Source organism: Ascaphus truei, chromosome 5, assembly GCF_040206685.1.
Source record: "Ascaphus truei isolate aAscTru1 chromosome 5, aAscTru1.hap1, whole genome shotgun sequence".
Lineage (NCBI taxonomy): Eukaryota > Metazoa > Chordata > Amphibia > Anura > Ascaphidae > Ascaphus > Ascaphus truei.
The window spans coordinates 233,374,310-233,399,828 of NC_134487.1; positions in this window are offsets into that span (position 1 = coordinate 233,374,310).

Consider the following 25,519-nt stretch of genomic DNA (forward strand, 5'->3'; position numbering starts at 1 on the left):
CATCGCAGGAATGGGACCATTGAATCTAGAATGCGGAGGACAAGTAAAAGCATCAGTTGGATATTCATATTTAATGTAACCAATAAATGGGTTGGAATTAATAAGATCTGAAAGAGGCACAGCTATTACAGACTTATAGGAAATACAAGTAAGATGGAAAGACAGACAATTACTCCAACTTTAATTAATTAATAAGGCTTTATTAGTCTGTGAGACCACGCAGGGTACAGAACGAGTGAGACTGCCTTCCTCAGAGACTGTATTCCTAGTGAGAGTTCATTCCTAAGTAAGGCTGTCTTCTGATAAGTGACACCGACTTCAAGAGGGAGACTGATCTCTGAGTGTCTGCCATACAATGAGTGAGACTGACCCTCAATAAGTGAGTCTGTCTAATAAAGAGGCCGTCAGATGATTAGATTGCTTTTCGAGAAGGAGACTTATTCCCAATGAGCGAGACTGTGTCACGCTGTGCTCACCACAAACGAGGTGGGACTACGGTGCTGAGGTGGGAAAGGATATAACGCCACCCACAGCCACGAAGGCTCGTCTCAAGTGTAGAATGGTCTGGATGGCCGGGCCGGGGCAGGAGAGGTACGGATAGTCGATGGTACTGTTAGCCAAGTCCGGGGTTAGAGAGAGGGACGTAGTCGTACTGCCGTAAGCCAAGGTTGGGTGCGGAGAGAGTGGAGTAGTGGTAATGCCATTATCTAAGGTCGGGAGCGGAGTAGTCGTATTGCCGTAAGCCAAGGTTGGATGCCAGAGGTTCGGAGTAGTCGAGGAGGAAGCCGGTTCGGTACACAGGAATGGGACTGCAAAACAAGACAGGACTAGGGAGGCAGAGAGTGATTAGAACAGCAACAGGTTCTATGCTCAGCCAAAGTGCCAGTGGCACAGCTGAGCATAAGTAGGAGACGGCATCTAATGGTAAAACTGCAGCGTGGAGGTGTGTGGCCAGCCGAGGTTGCCATAGGTGAGTGCAGGAGCAAGGAGTACCAAAGAGGGCTTAGGAGGCAAGGTTGGAAGCTGGAGCGCACTCCCATGCACATGATCGGGTGCGCGCTTGTGCGTGCCAAGTACCGGCTCTATTTAGGTGGCGCATGCGTGTGCGCGCCTTAGTGCGGCGGCAGTCGGGTGCATGGAGGGAGGCAGACGCGAGCGGAGCGTGAGGACCCACAGCAGTGCTGGTGAGTGGGGAGCACGCCGATGGCAGCGTGACTCCCCGGGTGTTACAGTACCCCCCCCCCCCATCAGGGGCGACCTCCAGGTGTCCATGAAACAGCTTGAAGGGATTCCTTTGATGGAAAGTTTGAACAAGACGGGAGGCGTGGAGGTGCTGGTGGGAAACCCAGGAGCGTTCCTCTGGACCAAACCCCTTCCAGTGAACCAGGTACTGTACTCTTCCTCTGGAGAACCTTGAGTCCAGGATGGACTTGACTTCATATTCTTGCTGCCCCTGAACAAGAATGGGAGGAGGTGGTGTGGTGAGGTCAGGAAAACGAGGATTGAGAAATGCAGGTTTAAGCAGAGAGACATGGAAGACTGAGGGAATTTTCATTCAGGGAGGAAGACGCAGACGGTAGGCCACCGGGTTGATCTTTTGTACCAACGGAATATGGACCAAGGAACCTGGGAGCCAATTTGGGTGTGGCAACTTGAGGCGTATATTTTTTGAGGATAGCCATACTGTAACAGGGGAGTTATCCCTGTTCAGGTAATGTGCCTCTAATCCAGCAGTGTGGTGGTTAATTGCTGGTAGTCAATTAACAAACACCACCTGCCTGATTGCTTAGAAAAGCCTGTCTTTTGAGACAGGAAGTGAGACTTCTTAGCGCACACCTGAGCTGAACTTGGAGACACTTGTCTTGAGCCCTGCCAGAAGAAATAGCAGAGCTGCTTACAAGACAAAGGGGAAACTTCTAAACCTGAATGCTGACAAACCCTGAAGAAAAGGTAGCAACCAGGGACAGAGAAGATTTTCCCTCTAAACCAAGGAAGGGCAGATGTCTTGAGCGACAAGCTGACCACAAGACAAAGAGGACAAGATTCTAACCTGGAGCCTGACATTTTCTGTGCACACAAGGGTGCGGATCCAGGAGAGCAGAGAAGCTTCCCCTAAAGCAGCCCAGCTAACAGATAAGACTTTTTCATATAAGACTATTATCTAGGTCTGTGTATTGATAAATGTCTCCATGATTTGGGGCTGGTAAAGAGCCTAGCTAACCAACCCAGTCAGAGAGGGCTGAGCTACATGTGTAGATAGTCTCCAAAGCAGAGATAGGTTTTCTTTGTTTGGCTCACTATTTCGCTTATGTTGATTTTTTGCTGTGTTTTAAGCGACAGGCACAATAAAGCCTTGTTATGATTTCACCTTACAACAGTCTCCATTGTGTACCTTTGCACATATCCTCCTACACATACCCTATCTCCTGGAGAGAATTCCTGGACCTGGCGTCGATGGCAGTCTGCCTGGAGTTTCTGCTTTCCCGCCGCTTTTCTCAGGTTCTCCTGGATCCTCTTCCAATAGTTTTGTAGAAGGACGATACGATTGTCTACTGCAGGTACACCAGAGGGTTGGGAGGTAGAGGGTAAACGTGAAGGATGGAACCCATAATTTATAAAAAAAATGGGAGACTCCTGGGTAGAATTATTACGTAAGGAATTGAGAGCAAACTCGGCCCACGGCAGAAGGTCCACCCAGTCGTCCTGTGTATCGGCAATGAAGCAGCGAAGGTATTGCTCCAAAGTTTGGTTAGCTCGCTCCGTCTGCCCATTATTTTGTGGGTGGTATCCTAAAGAGAACCGTAACGAAATGCCCAACCTTTGGGAAAAGGCGCGGCAAAATGTGGAAATAAATTGCGAGCCCCTGTCGGAGACGATGGTTAGTGGTACCCCATGGAGACGGAAGATTTCTTGAACAAAGACATCCGCAAGCCTGGAAGAATTCGGAAGACCCCTCAAAAGGGACAAAATGAGTCTGCTTCGAAAAGCGATCGACAATGACGAGGATGGTATTCAACCCTCTGGAGGTTGGGAGATCTACTATAAAATCCATCAACAAATGATTCCACGGTCGATCTGGGATTGGCAGTGGATGCTGAAGACCCGCTGGTTTGTCCCGAGGTACCTTGTTGCGAGCACAAGTGCCACATGCCTTGACAAATTCCTCCACATCCTTCAGCATCTCTGGCCACCAGAAGGTTCGCTGAATGAGATCATTGTGTTCCAGGTTGACCCGCAAGTTTGGAGGAGTGACACCACTCGAGGACCTTTTTTCGATATTGTGGTGCGGTGAAGAGACGCCCCTCCGGAACCTTGAGACCCCTAGGAACCTGGGAATTTGCCGATAGAATAAATTTGGAAGGAATTATTGTCTCCGACCGTTCCTCCGACCTATCTTCTGCCAGGAATTGCCGAGAGAGGGCATCTGCATCAGGTTTTTGGAACCCGGGATGAAGGAAATTATATAATTGAACCGGGAGAAGAATAGTGCCCAGCGGGCCTGTCGGGAGCCCAGACGATGTGCCCCTTCCAAGTAGAGGAGGTTCTTATAGTCAGTAAGAATGTTTATGGGACTCTCAGTGCCTTCTAAGAGATGCCTCCACTGCTGTAATGCCAACTTGATGGCTAAGAGCTCCTTGTTCCCCACATCATAGTTACGCTCTGAGAAAGAATTTTTTTTTGGAGAAAAAAGCACACGGATGTAACTTTGCTAATGGTGAAGTCCTTTGAGACAAAATGGCGCCGGCACCGACGTCTGAGGCGTCTACTTCTAGGGTAAAAAGCTTGGGATCTGCGTGGACGAGGATAGGAGCAGACACAAAGGATTTCTTGAGGATGTCAAAAGCTTGGGTGGCGGTCCTGGACCATGATGAGGGATCTGCACCTTTCTTGGTTAATGCCGTGATGGGAGCTACGGTAGTGGAGAAATTTCGAATGAAACAACGATAATAATTAGCAAAGCCCAGAAAGCGTTGTACGGCCTTGAGGGTAGTCGGACGGGGCCACTCTAGGATAGATTTGAGTTTAGAAAAGAAAAAGATGGTGCTAAATGAGCTTGCAACAATGTAAGTAATGGTATTATTATCACTATACAAAAGGAATGACGCCTGCTGCTGAGGTATATTGGAAGGGAGTCTTCAATTCCCATACGTATATAAAGAATAGATGACAGGAAAATATATTTCAGCGCATGGGATCAATTTAAGGAGAGAACTTTATATCTGAGAGGCCAAGGGATTCCAAATGAGACCTCACTCTAGATGTGTGTGGTACACTGGCGACACACTTTATTCGAGCTCGGCTAGTCCCACGAATTCGGGTATACCCGGGTGTATTGAGGTTTGTGACTGTTTTCTGCCCGAGTGCATTGAGGTATTTTCCAGGCAGGGATTGAAGCATTTTATTCCCGCTGGCTGCAATACTGCACAGTATATATATAAATACTGCATTACAATTCATGAATTTATGCCATCTGGTAGACACGCGAAGCATTGCAGCCTATTAAATCCTAATCATTATCATTTAACAGATCAGCCGCCCGTCAGCCAGGCATGAACCCAGGCTGGGAAGGCAAACGCAACGGGGCTTGTCAGAGGTGAGGAGCGGCGCATTCCAGGTATCTGCCAGGTACATACTGGGTATTTGCTCGAATAAAGTGTGTCGGTGCAGTACAAACAGTAATTTTTTTTTTTTATTACTTAAATTTTTTATTGAGCATTTTTCCATACAAAAGAAGAATAAACAAAACATATAACAGATAAAAAGGGGGATGTGGAGGGGGAGGGGAAGCATTTGCATAAATATAGCATTGTACACAACAATTTAGTTACCACATGTATCACTCTGTTCCGAGTATTCTAATCTATATATGGGGATATACCTGCATGGCGAAACCAGGGGGCCCAAATCTCAGAAAATCGCGAGGTAGAGCCGTTCAGATAGGCTGAGAGTTTTTCCATATAAACTATATGCCAGATTTTATTATTTATTTGGTTTAAGGATGGGGGGGCAGGTTGTTTCCAATTTTTGGCAATCGTACACCGTGTGGCATTTAGCATTTGGGCTAGTACTCTAGCTTTTTTCCTGGGGATGTTGGCTATTTGCTTGCCTAACAATATATATACTGGGTCATGTGGGACAGTGATTTCTAGGATCTTGTGTATTAAGGTGAACACTTCCGTCCATGTTTGTTGGATTTTGGGACATGACCAGAATATATGCAGAATATTCCCCACTTCGCCACAACCACGCCAGCACAGTGGGGAGACCCCTGGGAGAAAAGAGTGCAATCTGGCAGGAGTCATATACCATCTGTATATTAACTTGTAAATATTCTCTTTTATTACAACGCACAATGAATTTTTGGAGGCAGATTCCCATATGTCTTTCCAGGTATCGAGATCTATACAGACGTTAAGATCTTTTTCCCAGGATACCATATATTTGTCGGGGGTTTGATTGCTCTTAATAGAGGATAGACTTTGATAAATTCTGGAGATGATGCCCTTTGTGTGGGGCTGGTGTAAACACCAATCCTCAAACAGGGTTAAAGCATGGGGTTGGCTCGATTTATAGGCTGATTGGATATAATGTCTAACCTGGAGAAATCTGAAAAAATCGGAAGAGGGGATATCATGATTCGTTTGCAGAGAAGCGAATGGGGGGACTTTCCCTTGAACGAGAATATCTTTGACTCTCGTGAGTCCTTTTTGAACCCAGGTATGGGAGAGCGGGTTTTCTGTGTAAAAAGGAATGGAGGGGTCCGAGAATAGGGGTTGCATGAGGGAAGGGGTACCGGTTAGTTGAAACTTGGATTTGAGGGAGTCCCAGATATTGCAGGCAAAGGATATCACTGGGTTCTTTAAACCCTCGGGTGGTCTAGACTTTTTGTTGAGCCAGAGAAGATTTTTTATTCTGCATGGGGAACAAATCAGATCCTCTATCTCGACCCACCTCCTTTCAGTTGGGTTTGAATGCCAGCTAACAAGTTGCCCTAATTGAGCTGCTCTATAGTAGTTTTGTAAATTTGGAAGAGCTAAGCCTCCTTCTGTTTTGGACTTGTAAAGAATATCTTTGCGAACTCTAGGTCGCCTGTTTTGCCAGACAAACTTCAAAATTTTCTTCTGAATATTATTTAAATCTTTCTGGCAGATTTTAACCGGGAGAGTTTGAAAGAGATAGAGGAGTCTAGGTAAAATATTCATTTTAATAGTAGTTATTCTCCCAAACCAAGATATTATGTACGGGTTCCAAGTGGCTAAGTCCTTGACTATCTGGTCAAAGAAGGGTTTAAAATTTGCATTGTATAAAGTTGAATAATTTTTTGTTAGTTGAACCCCTGGATATTTAATATGGTTCGCGTTCCATTTGAAGTCAAAATTTAGTTGGAGTAATTTTACTAATTCTTTAGGGAGATTTAAACTAAGGGCCATGGATTTGGAATGATTAATTTTGTAACCTGAAAGTGAGCCGAATTCTGATAGAACATGAAAAAGGTTAGGGAGGGATGTGAGAGGTTTTGAAAGCGTCAATAGTATATCATCCGCAAAAAGAGCTATTTTGAATTCTTCCTGACCAACAGAAATACCCGCAATATTGGGGTTCATCCTTATCTGGCATACTAATGGTTCTACGGCTAAGGCAAACAACAACGGTGAGAGCGGACACCCCTGCCTAGTTCCATTTAATATTGGGAAGGGGTCAGACACAGAGCTGTTCGTCCTCACAGCGGCTGTTGGTGTGGAGTATAGAGTGTTTATACTATTTAAAATTTTGGCTGTGAATCCCATCTGCGAAAGCGTAGCTAATCGATCGAACGCTTTTTCTGCGTCTAAAGAGAGTAATAGAGATGGGCACTTTGTAAGGTTTGCTATGTGTATTAGATTCACTGTCCTCCTTGTGTTGTCAAGGGCTTGTCTGCCCAGGACAAACCCCACCTGGTCCGGATGAACCAATTTAGGGAGGATACTATTTAATCTGTTGGCCAGGATCTTTGCGTATAGTTTTAGGTCTGTATTTAACAGCAAAATAGGTCTGTAGCTAGAACACAACAGAGGATCTTTCCCCTCTTTGGGGATTACCACTATGGTAGCTTGGAGCATATCTCTAGGAGGGGGAAGGCCTAGTTGCATCTCATTGAATACTTTGGTAAGGAATGGGAGGAGAGTTGTGGAATATTTTTTGTAATAAAGATTAGAAAATCCATCCGGACCAGGGGCCTTCCCAATTTTCAGGGATTTTATTGCTTCCATAATTTCCATGGGCTCTATAATTTTTTCAAGGTTTGTGATGTCATTTGGGTCTAAAGTGGGGAGTCTGCATTTTGCTAGGTAATTCCGGATCTTTATTGCTCTTTTCTCTTTAGCCGAGTCTCCCACTGGGCCTGGTAGATTGTAAAGGGATGTGTAGTAGTCCCTAAATGCATCACTTATAATTTTGGGATTGTGGGATACTGAGCCATTTTTAGTGTAGATGTTATGAATTTTAGCTTTAGCTTGTTTTTGCTTTAATTTACGTGCCAGCATTTTATCTGCTTTATTATTTTTTTCATAGTATTTCTGTTGAGTCCATCTTATAGCTCTTTCTGCGTTTGACACTAACAAGAGGTTTAGTTCGCCCCTCACTGAGATTATTTGCCTGTAATTTTTCCGGGAGGGGTTTGACTTGTGGATAAACTCTAGCTCTGATAATTTTTGTGTTAGTATTTCAATTAGTTTTTTTTTTTTCGGGAAGCCAGGGCAATCAGTTTGCCTCTTATCACTGATTTGTGGGCTTCCCACAGGGTAAAAGAGGAAACATCTGGGGTATTGTTTATTTCAAAGTATTGGGCCAGGTCTTTTTCTATTAATTGGAGATTTTGTGGGTTCAATAGTAGGGATTCATTCAAGGACCACGACCGTGTTATATTTTTGGGAGTGAGACCTACTAGTCTGGTTATAAGTGTAGAATGGTCTGACCAAGCAGAGGGAGCGATTACTGCTGAGGAGATATTATCACTAATTTGTTGGTTTATTAGGATATAGTCAATTCGAGAATAGCTATTATGGGGGTGAGAAAAAAAGGAAAAGTCCTTTACTTTGTTATTTACTAATCTCCAGGAGTCTACCAACAGCAGCTCCTTGGTCATAGATATGAGGGGGTAGAGGGAGCTAATTTTTGTGGCGGTGGGAGACTGGGGGATTTATCTAAATTTGGGTCCATAATTGCGTTTAAGTCTCCTGCTAGAATTAAAAGGCCTTTCTGGACGGAAAGGATTAAACTTTTTAGTTCTTGGAAGAAAGATTCTTGATTGTCATTAGGGGCGTAAGTGTTGACTATTGTTATATCGGTAGAATCCAGTGACCCAGTAATAATTAGAATTCTTCCAGCGAGGTCACTTTTAATTTTGTCTACTTTGAAATGTAAATTTTTATGGAGGAGTGTAGCTACGCCATTCTTTTTCGTGGGAGCTGATGAGTGGTAGACTAAAGGGTAGTTACTGCTAAACAGCAGCCCTTGGTCCTCTTTTTTCAGATGGGTCTCTTGTAACAGAATTATATCTCCTGCCAGTCTTTTGGCTTCCGAAAGAGCAATACGTCTCTTTCTGGGGGTGTTTAGGCCCTTGGTGTTTTGGGATATTATATTAATCGGCATGGTGGTGGTTCAGAGTTCTGTGATACAAATGAACAGAGTGATAACTTACATACAGTTGAAGGGTCGGTACCTCCGTCTTCAGAAACAATCTGGTATGGGAACATATACAATGAGAGATATACATATTATTACATAAACGTGGCAAATGCTTACAAAACTTGGAGGAGGGGAAGAGTAAGGGGGGGAGGGGTAAACCGAGGACCAGCCATAGTGGAACAGGTTAAGTGAACATGAGGGGGGCGGGCAGTAGCCCAGCGGCTCGACGTCGCAGTGCTCCTTTGTTTAGGAGCTAAACTTTCAAAAAGGGAAAACAAAATCACCCCAAAGAGTATGGGGTGGGTTGTGTGTGTGATCTTACACATCAGGGGAATATAAACAAGAAGGGGGGGTATTGAACGTTATAACTATTTACAGCAACATGTCCTTACTCAATTTTTAAAAAAAAGCATTAAGCAGGATTGGCTGACATCTATAAATTGGCAGGCTCTGCCCTCGAAGTCTAAGGGTGGGAGAGGGACAAAAAACATGGAAAAAATAACCTAGGTCGCAGCCTCTGATATTTCAGTCTCTGATGAAAATTTAGTAGTTGAACTTTGGGAGACCAAATCAATTATAGGCAATATAACGGTCTAAAACTTGTATTGTAAAAACATTTCTATCTAGAAAACAGTACCAAACAAACATTGTGTATCAGTCCCTCTAAATGTTCAGATTAGTACAAACTGATTGTCAAACTTTAAATGTCTCAACTTTGTGGGTAACTTGGGAGGACAGTTCCACAGTGAACAAGGACATGGGGCCTCATGCAGTAAGCGTTGATAAGGGAATTATCGCCATTTTATAGGCAAAATTGGGTTTGAGATTCAGTAAGCGCCGATAAGTGCTTGATATCGCCATGTTTCGGAGCCGATTATTTTGTTATGGCCAGTCGGCTGCCGATAAGCCTGTTTTCGCCACTGATTGCCACTTTTTTAAATCGGCTGAATTCAACAAAAAAAAACAGCTTATCGGGGCTGATCGGCACTACGAAATTGAGATGTTATGGCCAATTTCTCCCGCCAACTAAAGTTGGCAGTTTGGAGGGGAGAACGATCGCTAAGGCTGCCGGAACGGCACTTAGAAAAAAAAAACTTCTGTACATCAATGGAGTCAATGGAGCGGGGACGTATAACAGTATAGTACTGTTTACGTTTCATTGCTCACAATACAAACGTCATTTGCATTACAGTGTGGGGGCATTCCCTGCATTGTGTCACAGCTGACGTGTATTATTTGCATAACATTATACTTTTACATGTTTTCAGCATTTGCGGGTCACATTACTCATCACGTGATGATGTGTCAAGGGAAAATACTATACTCAACTCTTAAAGGAGAACCTCACATCATATCACACATTTTTATGAACTGAGCGACAATTATTTACATGATGTTACACATGTCACACATGTCACACATACACAGTATATTCATGTTCCTTTACATTACACAATGCTAGTAATGTGTCACGCATCTTTAAACGTTCGTGTACATCTGTATTCTCATGTTTACATATACTTTTGTGTCCTCCCTATTTTCATGACGTCACTTATTGGACGCTCAATCACATTGCATGTTTACATTGTAACCGTAGCATTACAAGCACTTCAACCTAACTTATACACACATGTACAGTAATTCAGCAATGGGACACCTTGTAAACTCATTCTATAGCAACTATCCTCATTACAGAAATGCATGCATATGCACACGACTATTCATTGTTGTCAACATGTCACAATAACATGCCTAATTACACATGTTACACACAACTTTTCCCACGTCAATCTCAGCCTTTTTGTCTAATTACATGACTGACTGTTGCCTTCAGAAGTTTTACATGCATTGCACATGCAACTATTTATTTGCAAGCAATGTTTGTACAAAGCTTCACGTCACATCATTGGCAAATATCATCATTCCCTGCAGAATACACACAACAAATACTTATAACAAGAACTGCACACAGCTTGCCACAGAAGTACTTTATTATGTTAATGTAACACCTTGCATTTTACTATGTCACCTGACATCATCACATACCTATTTAAAGGACGCCCATTACCTGCTCATTCACAGCTACTCATTTCAAAATGTTGAGATTGTTTAGGAGACGGAGGAACATTCTTTTCTATGACATGCTTGATGATCAAGAAAATCATATAGGGCAAGGGAGGGACACACCGAGGGACAGTGACAGGGACAGTCACGCGGATACGACAGGGACAGGGAGAGGGACAGGCCGAGGGACAGGTAGAGGGACAGGAGATCAGAGGAGAAGACAGAGGAGACAAGTTGTGCCTCGTCCGCGTCTGTACAGGGAGAGAACCCTGTTAGATGGGATGAGTGAGGAGGAGATTGTAAGTCGCTATCGTTTGAGTTCAGCAGCAATCTTATCTCTTTATCAGGAGATAAGGGGAGATTTAGATTTTTTCACAGCCAGAGGTCGTGCAGTCCCTGGGCTTGTTAAAATGCTGTGCTCATTACATTATCTTGCTTCCGCGTCATACCAGACAACTGTGGGCATAGTGGGCGGGGTCTCGCAATCTACATTCTCGCGGGCCTTGACCCAGTTTCTTTATGCACTCAATAGACGCGCTAGGAATTATATTCATTTTCCTACAGAGGCGACAGAGTGTCTGGAAGTCAGGACTGGCTTTTATAATATAGCAGGGATACCATGTGTGCTGGGTGCAATCGATTGCACACATGTTGCTTTGATTGCACCTAGTCAGAGTGAGCATGTGTACCGCAATCGTAAGCACTACCATTCACTCAATGTACAGGTGGTATGTGATGCGACGATGAGGATAATGCATGTGGTACCCAAATTCCCTGGTTCCAGTCACGATTCCTCTATCCTGAGGAACTCTTCAGTCTTCCATGCGTTCGAAGAGGGACATTTTGAACATGGTTGGCTGCTGGGTGAGTACACATTTACATGTTCTAACACAAAACACATTTTTATTTAGGAATGTTGGCATTGTACAATTTGATCACTAATGTCAGCTTATGTGTGCTCCATTCATTATAGGTGACTCAGGATACGGAATTAGGCCGTGGCTCTTGACTCCGGTGCTAAACCCTCAAACTGAAGCAGAGGACAGGTACAATGCAGCCCATATATGTACAAGATCTGTTATAGAGAGGACATTTGGCCTACTCAAGACCAGATTTAGGTGTCTGGACAGAACTGGTGGGGCTCTTCTATACAAGCCTCAAAAAGTGTCTGATATTATCCTTGCCTGTTGCATTTTGCACAATGTTGCACTCAGGCACAATGTACAATCAGACCTAGCTGAGCCTTTGGTAGACGAGCATCCCACCCATGTAGCTGCTGAAAATGAACAAACAGCCAGTGGTGGCCAGACACGCCAGAATCTCATCAATTCATTTTTTTCTTGTAAGTAAAAACATATATGTTCCAAGTTCTACTTTTATACTTACATTATGTTATCTTAACAATAATGTTTTTTTATATACCCTTCTGGTAGGACACAGATGAATATGGGTTGCACACCTTTCTTTTCTCTGCTGTGTGCACAAAGGGATGTGGCACTGGTATGTTATTGTTGCACAGGTTATATAATCCCTCTTCAATTGTACTTTTGTTGTGTGTATGTGAATACAAATGGGGTAACAAAGCACTAATATTTTAGCATTGTGTTGTTCCTTATGCTAACACAATACACATATTATGCCCATACTCATTCATGCTTCTAGTATGCTTACATACAATGTTATTGGTGCAGTGTAACATGTACATCCATATGATGTGTACACCAGGCTGATTTACATTTTGAATGTCATGAAATATACATGGTGTTGCACATTTAACACCAAATACACACTTTGCTGTGTTGTTTACGGTACTGAAGATGGCATGTCAATGTTTGCAATTTATATATTGTTCCTTTGCATTATAGGTATATCTCCAGTATGACTGATCATGGTATGTATATTTGCTGACATCTCTCATAAGATGTGCCTACCTCAATCTTCCTATAATTATTTGAAGTAAAAACCCAACATATTGGTTTTAACACAAATGTAACATACATGTACTTTCTGTATAATGTATATGCATTTAGCTACTCTTGAGCTTTCATGTGCATTGTATTAGAAAATGATTACTCACATTTCATCACATTTTATGTATGTTTCCTTATAAATTCCATTAATGTAATATAGATGTGTTTGGAGACAAGGGGATAACTGTACTTATTTGTTTACTTACGGGAGCTCATTCATCACGGATGAAATTGACTGATCATAACACTACATGCATGAATGCCTGTAATCACAACAATGCGTACTACATCTTATATTTAGCAATGTAGGTGTTTTTTAATTCTAGGAATTAATAGTCAACATTAATTTACATTTGTGACATGTGTATGTATAAGTCACACGTGTGTGGATGTGTCCTACATGTACCAAGTGTAAAACTGTTAACAGAAAACACAATTTTGTTGCAAATGTTACTGTCATTTAGCATTTCTAATTTACCAATATGACAATGTTGGTAATATTTTTGCAATATAAATCACGTCACTTCATCATTATCATGATGATAATTATCAAGTATTCTCACAATTGTAACGTCAATCACGTGCACAGTAGCATAGACACACTTTTTAAGACAACTGTTTGTGTCTGTATCAATTTGTGTAGGATCCATGTATAACACCGACAAATGATAACAGCAGCTTTATTATGGTAGCTTATATCATCATATTGACTATACTATGTATTTTTAGAACATTTAATAAACACAGTAAACTATAGTTAGTTAGGTTAATGAAATATACACAGAAACGTACTTCATTACATGATGTTGATGTCATAATCAGAACATCATGCATTGTAGGGGACCACAACATCTGGCCAATAACATTATTTGCTACAGTCCCAAACCATTTTATCAACATACCCATGTAACAAGAGATTTTTAACAAGAAATGGCTAGTTGGTTGTAAGTGTCCTTTACATTGGGAGAAGGAGTGGCTCAGTGAGTAAAGACACACACTGGCACTGAGATTTTGAAGCAGGGGAGTCTGGTTCAATTCCCGGTGTCGGCTCCTTGTGACCTTGGGCAACTCACTTTATCTCCCTGTGCCTCAGGCGGCAAAAAATAAATTGTAAGTTCCACGGGCCAGGGACCTCAGCCTGAAAAATGTGTCTGTAAAGCGCTGTGTACAACTAGCAGCGCTATACATGAACATGCTCATATTATAATTATTATTATTATTATTATTATTATTGTTACATAGTTTCGACAGTCATACGTTCCATTACACAATAGAATTCACAAATGTGTTAGCAGAGTGGGAATGGTTGTTATATATAAAACACACCATGCCATAAAATGATAGTAGTCATTAAAGAACACTCAATAAAAATTCATGAGGCACTATTTTGCAACATCATTATGTTAATTAAGTGCTTATGCAATATAGGCATAAGGGTATCACATTTTTAATTGTTTGTTAATAAGCGCTGCAAGCAATATAAAATTAGTTCCATATGTAGTATAGTAGTCGGTGGCTCCTCCTCACAATCATCTCATATAAAGGTAGACTCTTCTGAAATCATACATTGATCCGATTGTATCTTCCCCGACATCTCTGAAATACAGCAAACACATGATGGTCAAATATGGCACCTTACTATATATGTATCCGTGACAACGCGTTACACAGCTCTATATGATTGTGTACATACACACGTCACTCACTTATATGTTAGAACTACAAGTGTACATCAGTATGTAATGTTTCTTTAAATTTGTAGCAGGCATAACTATGTATATGATGTGAACGTTGCCTGTATACTGAAAAATGTGCGCGCACATCTTAGTGTGCGCATGCACTTCACGCTTGGCTGCACTAACTGTTAGCGCATGCGCAAAACAAAGCGTACGTTGTGCGTTCAATACATCTTGAAAATACCATTAAACATAAAATCTTTATTTCAAATACAATGAAGACGAAACTACATTCGTTCTAAACGAGTACATCTGTATTCTTTTTAAACAGACGTGTTTGGAAAGAAAGGACGGCCGATAACACAATGCGCAAATGCAATACGTGTGACGTCATGTTAAACCAGCGTGAAACGCACGCTAACACTCCTCCCACTCAATTAACATTCGGCTAACGCCCAGTTGACGCCTACAAACACTGAGCCGCACACATGACACACTGCAGTTACCGTTACTATAACAAAACATGACAGCCAATAGGCTTTGAGGCGCGCACGTCGCTTGGGGGCGGGACTTACATCCGTAATCCTTTTTAAGGACGCCTTGGGCCATGACAAGGGTCCCACGTCATACGTGGTGGACCCGCTTTTAAATGTTGCATGATAACAAAACAGGTATGTGTTAGAGTTATGTTAAAATGTTGCTAATATGGTTAAAGGGATAGGAAAGTACGTATATTTATTCCGTCAGCAATGTGTACTACTCTTTCAGGTTATACTATATTGTATTCGGCAACAATTTCTTTGTGATCGCTACATGTTATGCAGTCTGCAATGTTACGCTGTATCCACGCATTGAAAGTGAAAATGGTGGTTAAAAACAAAACAAAAAAACCTTTAAACGCACAGTCAACGCATAACGGTTGTTATATTTACCATTCTTCTAGAATTAACTCTTCGTCTGGCTGCAACTGGTCGCTCCAGAAATGCAAGGCATTTTCATCCACGCTTGACCCACCCGCTGAATCCAGTATGACACACATCTCCTCCATGAAGCGCTCATAGGAATCGCCACTGCTTTCTTCAAACAATTGGTCGGGAGGTAGGTTCATTTCTTCGGGTTCCCATTCCAATGCATTTTCAGCTGAAAGGCTTGGTACATAATCATAGTACTTTTGTTCTTGTACAATGTGGGTTTCAGGAATGGAGGGTGCAGATATTGCAGCAGGTATCGATTCACAAACAGTAGTAGCGGATCCATTGCTATTGGCATTAGGAATAAATATGCCTTTCACAACAATATATGTGCCCTCTTTCAGGGTAAAATGCTTTCCCTTTGCAATCTTCCAGAAACCATAGGTGTGTTCTAGCTTATCCTGCACACGTTCAAAAAAGTCATTAGTTGATAAAGTGAATCTTATTGATGAATTAAAATTCCGCGCATGCCTACGGTCTTGGTAATAAGGATATTTTGCTCGAATCAAATCATAGATTTGGCGTGTGCTCGCTTTGTGTCCGCGACTGTTCAAAATTGCTTCTGAAACCATGTACTTATAACCTAAGAGGGGATTCATATTGTTAACGAATTCATCAGCCATGTCAGAGTAGCACAAAAGATGTGTGCAGTTCTGTGTTCTTTGCTCATCAAAATGATTCTGCTCAATGGCTAACAAATTCCTGTGTTTCGTTTTCAAGGTCAACAAAAGTAACTACTTTTACTCCTTATTTCAAACGCCAATTGGATGTGTCGTTTTAATTGGTTTAACTTTTGTGGTTAGTGATAGCCGAATGTGGGAAAAACATGTATCATTTTTTTATCTCGTTTGTGAAAACATTCCTACACTTTTATTTCAGTAACATTGAGTTTTCTTGAAAAATAACAAAGAGCACTGTGTGAAAATAGTGCTTAGACAGCCATATCAGTAAATACACACACCTGCAAAATGAAATGTTTTTTCCCCACATACATTTCTGTGTGTATTTTAAAGTCTGGTTAACTACCTGTCTGCATGAGTTTAAATACGTGTGTATCTATATATATATATAAATATATCTCTCTCATAAATATATATATATATATATATAAAGTGTATATTGTACTATATGTATAGTGTGTGTGTGTGTGTGTGTGTATATATGTATATGTATATACAGTGTTCGACAAACCTATACATTTGCTCGCCCCGGGCGAGTGGATTTAACCCCCGGGCGAGTAAATATTGGCCCAAGCAGCACACGTTTGGTACTAGGTGGCGAGTAGATTTTTTTGTGTGGCGAGTAGATTTTTTGGTGATTTGTCAACCACTGTGTGTGTATATATATATATATATATATATATATATATATATATATATATATATATATATATATATATATATAATGTATCTTTTTTTTTTTTTTTTTATATTGCAGGAGTACACACAACATATTGATGGCAGTAAGTAGGCCTTGTATGAAACCTATTTAAATGGTGATAAACATGAGTGAATTAAGTAATAAACATTTGTTTGCACCCAATAATGTAAGTGGCTCACACTTAGTATAGTTGTCAAACATTAGGCCTGTATTATTAAAATAGTGTGTTTTCACAAGGAAGCATGAAGTGTATGTTTTTTGTAAATACATCTATACCAGTTTAGATAGTACTATATACACACACACACACACACACACACACACACACACACACACACACACACACACACACACACACACACACACACACACACACACACACACACACACACACACACAGACACACACACAGTGTGTGTCTGTGTGTGTGTGTGTGTGTGTGTGTGCATATATCAATACATACTACATATATATTAGTATAAATTCAGAGATGTTCTTGAAACAAGAACACATAAATGATTAAAGGACAACATTACAATGGCCACCAAAGGTAAGTAATATTTAACACAAAATCCTGCTGTACACGTACAAGAAAGATGTTTGCAGTTAAATAGGTGCTTTTATAATTGCATGAAAATAATATGCACATGCAATGATTACATCAATTGACACACCCAAATGCAATGTTTTGCTGCAAAGTCAATGGCAGCTTCTCTAAACTTAGCAACTGGCTCCTGGTGGACCATTACTGAACAGACGATTAATACATCAATATTTATAACACTATTCATTAATTAGGAGTGTTAACATTTCCAATACTTCACGTGTACAAGAACATACTTGAAAGTTTGGAAACAACACAGTCTTCAGCATACATACAATAGTAATTAGATAATCTGAAGTCAACAAAACAAGGCCAAAGACATATTTTGTGAATTATAACATTTTTTTTTTTTTCCTTTTGCGAGCGAGTAACAGGCCTGCTTGTTGTCTCTTGAATTTTCCTTTTTTTTTTGCCACCAACTTTAGCCACAACAGAGCCACTTTGAGTGGCCTCTGGCACTTCACGGGCAGGGCTTGTGGCCAGTGACTCACCTACAGGGCTTTTGGGCAGTGATTCGCCTACAGGGCTTTTGGGCAGTGACTCACCTACAGGGCTTTTGGGTAGTGACTGTTCACCTACAGGGCTTGTGGCCAGTGACTCACCTACAGGGCTTTTGGGCAGTGATTCACCTACAGGGCTTTTGGGCAGTGATTCACCTACAGGGCTTTTGGGCAGTGACTCACCTACAGGGCTTTTGGGCAGTGATTCACCTACAGGGCTTTTGGGCAGTGACTCACCTACAGGGCTTTTGGGTAGTGACTGTTCACGGACAGGGCTTGTGCCCACTGACACATGTGAGCAAGTTGGTAGACACTGCACAAGTGATGGTTGGTCTGTTTCATGTGTGTCTTGTTTTGTTTTTGTCGCCTCCTTTGTAGGTGTCAGCTGCTGAATTTGTACAGATGGCAGCGGTAGGATGTCGTCAGGAACCTGCACAGCAATGTCTGCTACTTGACCGGTAACATTCGGACCTGGTGAATGAAGATCAGATGAATTTGGTGAAAACTGGCCAGCATGAACAGATCCTGCCTGTGAGGTGTTGATGTTGAATTGTGATACATTAGTCATTCTCAAGTAATTAGCTTGTGTTTGCTGAACAACTAATGCTTCGAATGAGGTGTTGATTTTTTGCAACTGTTTAGGCACTTCAATGAAGACTCTGTGGAGATGTGCCAATTGTGAAACTGTTTCTTCCTGCAGTGCAATCATCCTTTCCAGCACTGTCATCAGGTCAGAATGGCGACGATTTTCTGCTTCCACAATTTTTCCCTCAGAAGCTACAATTGCATCATATGTGGTATTTGCTGGACGATTTGGCGGTAAAACAGTTTCAATTGGAACCTCTTCATGGTCACTTGCTTGTATTTGTGTGTCTATGGCGGCGGCGGCATCATCATCATCATCATCATCATAATCCTCTTCATCATGTTCTACAAATAAATGTACACATTATTAAATGGCATGTTAATCTCTGCTGTGTTACTATGTAATTCTACTGTGTCATAAGTAACAACTAACATGTTTCCATATGTTTTATAACCTCACATTAAAAACTACCTTGACTTAAGAATAATGTTTGGACTCAGTATGAAATATGAGTGAATGAAAACTTGCTCTAAACTCACAACTCCTACATGATAGTTAACATCACTAACATAATACATGTTGCCTTACACTTCATTTTCACATACACTAAGTAATCCTATTTAAAGAACATGTGCAAAACAAATAATGAACATGACAACATAACATATAGAAGAGCACATATTATATGGCCACCAACTGATACACTCACCTTCTAGGTGTGTTGAGCTGGCTGACCCAGGTGAAGACACTTGTTCCGTCTCAGGTGACACATGTCCTTCAGGGGCAACTATATATAACAATAACATAAGTTTTACATTTACATGTGTAAATATTGAACAAACAGTTATTGTATGTTCTGTATTTATGAGTACGTAACAGCATCAGTTCCTTAACCCAAAATGTGTGTGTGAAAGTGAACATAAATAGTTGTAATAACAATGTACATGCCTGTGTACTTAGAACTTTTGAGTTCCCTAACATAAAACATACTATGTTTCTGCAGTAATGCGTGAGGATAAATAGATAAAATTTGTACATAAAAATCATATGTTGTGTAGTGATATCAGTATCATAATGTACATAACTATCATGAGATGACCATTCACAATGGTTATCATGAAGGTGGTCATATTGCAAAAAGTGTTGTTTTTGGTAGAGGATATGTGTGGTACATTAATATAAGATGTGGCACACCTGAATGTGGCTGTGACTCAACAAGACAACACATGCAGTGTGTGATAATGTGTCGTTGATAGTAGTAGTTCAACTATAGATATGAGTGAACTAATGTGTGACGTACGCTTTGATAAGTAATGAGTTGTTGGGGCATTTAGTAGCTAAAGTGAAGCTTTCAAATGAGTGTGATTAACTTCAGTTGTGCTAGTCAGGTTGTAAGAACGGTATTCCCTTCCCCAAAAAGCCTAATCAGCCACACCTTTCAATTACTTGAAACAGGTGAAAATGGTGTGAACTAAGTTGACCCTAAAATGAGGCTGTAATTAGTGTGTGTGCTGAACCCCACCCCCTCTGTTGAAGTGTATGCTGTGATGAGATATTAATTGCAGCTGCTTTAACACAATGGTAGATGAGCTAAATAGTCGTGTGCAGTTTTTAAGTTATGAAAACAATGACATAACATATGATACATGTGCCTCATTATGCTGTCTGTATATGACTTAAAGCAAAAATGGACCTTTTCATTAACAACTATAGATGTGTTAGTGCAAGTGATGTTTGTAGGCCGTTGCATGCAATATATTTGATGCATGCTTAAAATAGGCAGTAATGTCATGTTTGTCGGAGTAAAATAAATAAAATACACAATAATATTATACATATTTATGTTCTGTACCTGTAGCTAGTAATAATTTCTCATTAACATGTGTTACACATGTGTACTACCCTGTTGTTCCCCATCTTCGCCCACCATCAATTGCTTCCACTGCAGCAATGCATTTTGGGAATTCACATGTAAATGAGCACGCAATGGCACGTGCTATATTAGTTACTGCTTTTAGTAGGACTACAACATATATGTCTATTTTGAGATATATATATATACAGAATCAGACATATACATATATAGATGCAGGTATGCTTATATTGTGAAGACAGTATAAAAAGCAGTGTAAATATGCAAAATAACTGTAAGCAACGACACGCCTAGTACATTAATATTTCTCACCTGGTGGAAATTGTGAGGGATAAATTCCTATATCACGGTCACCAGGTAAGCCTTCCACGACGACGGGAAGTAATTTTGCCCGAAGCAGCTCCTCCAATGGACTTAATATGAGACGTTGTGGTGTCGGCCCACCTCCAGTGCCAGTAGCATGCACGCGTTGGTGTTGTATTTTCTTTTTCAATTTGGACCTAATATCATCAAATCTCTTGTGACAATTCCGCTTGTCCCTCACATGATTCCCACACGCATTGACACCAATGACTATTGTGTCCCACATTTCTTTTCTGCTTGCTGAACTTGTCCGCCCTTGAAAAACATATAAAATATATGAGGTAAATGAATAATAATAGAAGCACCAGTTTCCTACACTGCTAGCTGTTCCAAGAGATAGCAAACATGCTGTTTTATGTGTAATATGTGAAGCACATGAGCATTCACTACTAAACCTATACATGTAAGCAAGGTTGCATTCATATTGTATGCAGTTATGGCAAATTGACCGCCTGTGTTTAGTTGTCCTTGTAAGGCATGATAAAAAGCTGTGTTTCCAGACTAATTAACATAGAAAGATATTCTGAACCCATATTTGCATATGAACAAAACTCAGATGACCTAGGATCACATGTATTTGAATAATAAATGTAAAGGTACACTTACCTAGTAAATGTCCATATATACTGTCATAGTGCTCCAGAATGCCAGTGACAAGAGCTGTATTTTCCTGGTCATTGAAGCGAGGATTACGTGGCTTCTCCACACGTTTCTTCCGAGCAGGTTTAGGGTCAGAGCTTGGCTGGTGATGACTGGACTCTCCTTCTTCCAATGGAAGAGCCTCCAAAAGCTGCCCACCAGCAAGCACGCCACCACCATCCACCCCATCAGCAACTGCGCCACCAGCAGCACTCACAGCACCAGCACTCCCACTCCTAGCACCAGCACTCCCACTCCTAGCACCAGCACTCCCACTCCTAGCACCAGCACTCGCACTCCCAGCAACAGCACTCCCACTCCCAGCAACAGCACTCCCACTCCCAGCAACAACACTCCCACTCCCAGCAACAGCACTCCCACTCCCAGCAACAGCACTCCCACTCCCAGCAACAGCACTCCCACTCCCAGCAACAGCACTCCCACTCCCAGCAACAGCACTCCCACTCCCAGCAACACCACTCAGTGCACCAGCAACATCACTCCCCTGAACAGTACGTTCACTCCGACGCGTACTCGCACGAGTAGCACTCCCACTCCCACCAGCATCACTCTTCCCACGCTTTGCGGGCATACTTCCAGCACTCACAAAAAACAGACAAGAAATGTACAGCCAATCACACGAAACACTTCCACATATAAAACAAGACAAAGATGTAAACAAAACAACAATGGACAAAGCTCACCCAATACACAACAAGTCTCTCAGTCAATATGCAAATCTTCAATCAGCCAGCTCTGTGCGTCTCTCTCTCTCTCACTCCCAACAACACAGAGAATGATTAGCAGTACACGTTGCCTTTAAATATGGCGCGCAATCCAATACATGCTTGTTTCGCCTGATTCAGCAAGATTTGTGATTGGGCAACCTATCAGCACCCCGCCACGCACGCCGATACACCTGTGTGTGATCGGCTAATCATCGTGAGAGTGGGCGGATTTGTTTTCGGGTTGATTTTGAATGTATTCGGCACTTACTGCATACGGAGAGGAAAAATCGCCAATAACATGACTAATCGGTAAGCTTGCCGATTTCAGTTAATCGACGCTTACTGCATGAGGCCCATAGTCTGAGTTTTGGAATTTGCACACTTTAGAAACTTAGAGACTAAACTCAGTGGTTTCTTGATGTGCGGGTTGTCGTGGTCATTGTGGCTTGGTCGAGTTGGTCGATGTGCTCCAGATATCTCGATCGTTGATTAGTTTTTAGATAGATTACTGGAGTGAACCAAGTCTCAGCTTGTACCTTGTGACCAGACCACGTTTTGGTTTGCCTGTGGTCTTAAATTGGTGTTAGGGGAATTTCCAGCTCTAGTTTTTCAAGTGGGTTGGGTCCTAGCTCGCCCAGAGGTTGGGGCTTTCGTCCATGTCTGGCGTTGTGCCTTAGGTGAATGACTAGGCCTTTGAGAGGTTTCCGGGTCTTCTGGTTCGAGTAGGCCCAAAGTTCGTAGTTTTGCCTCACCCTCTGCTGGTGAGAGGAGAGTATGCATAGTTTCTTGATAGGTGAACAGAAGTTTACACGGGAAGCCCCAGCGGTAGCGGATTTTGTTGTTCCGCAGCGAGTTGGTGATCTGCGCGAACATTCTCGGCTTATTCAGCGTGGTTTGAGCCAAGTCCGGGAAGATGAGGAGTGGAACATTATCTTGCTCTAACTTTGGGGTTGTTCTAGCGACTCTCAATATCTCCTCTTTAGTACGGAAATAGTGTAGGCGTGTGATCACATCCCGTGGCTTCGCTGGGTCTAGGCCTTTCGGTCTAGGAAGCCTATGTGCTCTGTCCATCTGAAGTTTTTCATCCGATGTTTCGGGTAACAGGGACTTGAAAAGCCGGGTGAGGTATGCGTCTAGTTGGGCATTGTCCACTTCTTCCGGGACGCCTCTGATCAAACACTAATTTTAATAAAATAAAACAAAACAAAAACTTGATAAAACAATTATCCCAGCTGGGTGCAAAAAATTACACCAACACAAAAATGAGACTGTGAGTGCTCAAATTGAATAAAGCACTGGTTAAGGAAGCCCCTACATCCTAGGGGATCCCCAGCGTAGCGGTTGGGGGTCGGAATTCGGGGTTCCACTGTAGACAGAGAGGATGTGAAGACACTCGCCGAGGGGGCAGAGACCGTTGACGAGGGTTCTGACGAGGAAGTCCGGGGTTGGACAGTAAGGGTGTGAAGAGACTGCTGAAGCAGATCCATCCGCCTATCATTTTGCTCAAGATAAGTTTCAAGCCTGGCGAAGAGATTGGTATGCGAGGTCAAGGTTCGCTCCACCTCAGTGGGGTCCATGTTTGTGTGGCTGAGCATAATGTCACACTGTGCTCACCACAAACGAGGTGGGACCACAGTGCTGAGGTGGGAAAGGATATAACGCCACCCACAGCCACCAGGGCTCGTCTTGAGTGTAGAATGGTCTGGATGTCCGGGCCGGGGCAGGAGAGGTACGGATAGTCAAATGTACTGTTTGCCAAGTCCGGGGTTAGAGAGAGGGACGTAGTCGTATTACCATAAGCCAAGGTCGGGTACGGAGAGAGTGGAGTAGGGGTATTGCCGTTATCCAAGGTCGGGAGCAGAGTAGTCGTATTGCCGTAAGCCAAGGTCGGATGCCAAAGGTTCGGAGTAGTCGAGGAGGAAGCCGGTTCGGTACACAGGGACGGGACTGCAAAACAAGACAGGACTAGCGAGGCAGAGAGTGATGAGAACAGCAACAGGTTCTATACTCAGCCAAAGTGCCAGTGGCACAGCTGAGCATAAGTAGGATATGGCATCCAATGGTAAAACTGCAGCGTGGAGGTGTGTGGCCAGCCGAGGTTGCCATAGGTGAGTGCAGGAGCAAGGAGTACCAATGAGGGCTTAGGAGGCAGGGTTTGAAGCTGAAGCGCGCTCCTGTGCCTCTGTGTGTGTGACCGGGTGCGCGCTTGTGTGTGCCAAGTACCGGCTCTATTTAGGTGGTGCATGCGGCGGTCGGGCGGCATGGAGGGAGGCAGACGTGAGCGGAGCGGGAGGACCCGCGGCGGTGCCGGTCAGTGGGGAGCATGCCGATGACGGCGTGACTCCCAGGGTGTTACAGACTGCCATGCAACGTGTGAGATTACATACATGTTCGACTAAGGAGTACCTCTTAACTGAATAAAGTTCTTTAGATCTGTCAACTATCACTGGTTCTCATTGATTTGGAGTCCGTCTCACTGATTTTTAGAATTGCCAATCCCATACATTTCAGTGGAGTCTCACTGATGAAAATCACCACTTTCTCATTATAATTTAATTTGTCTTGTCCCAAATGTTACTGGCTTTGTTTTTGGGAGGTTGACATCTCTGGTAGTGGGTCCATAGATCAGCCACCCAGTAGAGGTGGTGGAGAGTAATACAGTAAAATAATTCACAGCTGCTTGCAGTAAACACAGAAGGATCCCAAATATGGAAAAATTCAAGGAAATAGGGTGTGAGGCTTCACAAACGGCAGGAGAATGGGTGGCAGACCGGTTATTATGGACTAATTTACATGTTCTGTACCAGTCTCTCTTAGACTTCAGTGGTACATAAAAAATCAATACTTTTTTTCGTTTCAATTCGATTATTTTGGTCCCAAACCCACAAATCTCCCCGATTTGAGTCCTAGGAAGTGTGATCTCTGGGGCAGACTGGGGTGGGGTCCATGCTCTTTATCTGGCACGTATGTTATCTGGGAGAGTTTGTGAGGAATCTCAATAATCAGTAGGACTCACTCCTAATGAGTGACACTCATTGTAATGAAGGAACTTGCATCCCAATAAGTGAGTAGAAATAGCCGTCAATGAATGAGAGAGAGAGACTATCAATAAGAAGCTCTCAGTGGGACACAGGACAGGCCTATGGCTATACTACGCCATAAGAAGACATCCAGACTGCCATGTTTGTACTCCCAACTGTATGCAACATACAGGTCCCCATCTCCATCCACCCATCACGCAGCTTCTCTGGGGTTAGCAACTTGGCAGGCACTGTGATGTTCATCAGACGTGCACTCCAGTTTAGCAGAAGCAACATGTGCAGACAGTTTCGGTTCCCGTGATGATGGCAGCTCCGATGTAACGTATTCTTATCCTCCTCCTCCTGGTGCTGCTTCATAATTGACATAAGTAAATTAAAAAGATATATTATTTATATATTTTTATTAGTTATAATGTCTTTATTTTTATATAGTCTTAGCACATTAATTATAATTAGT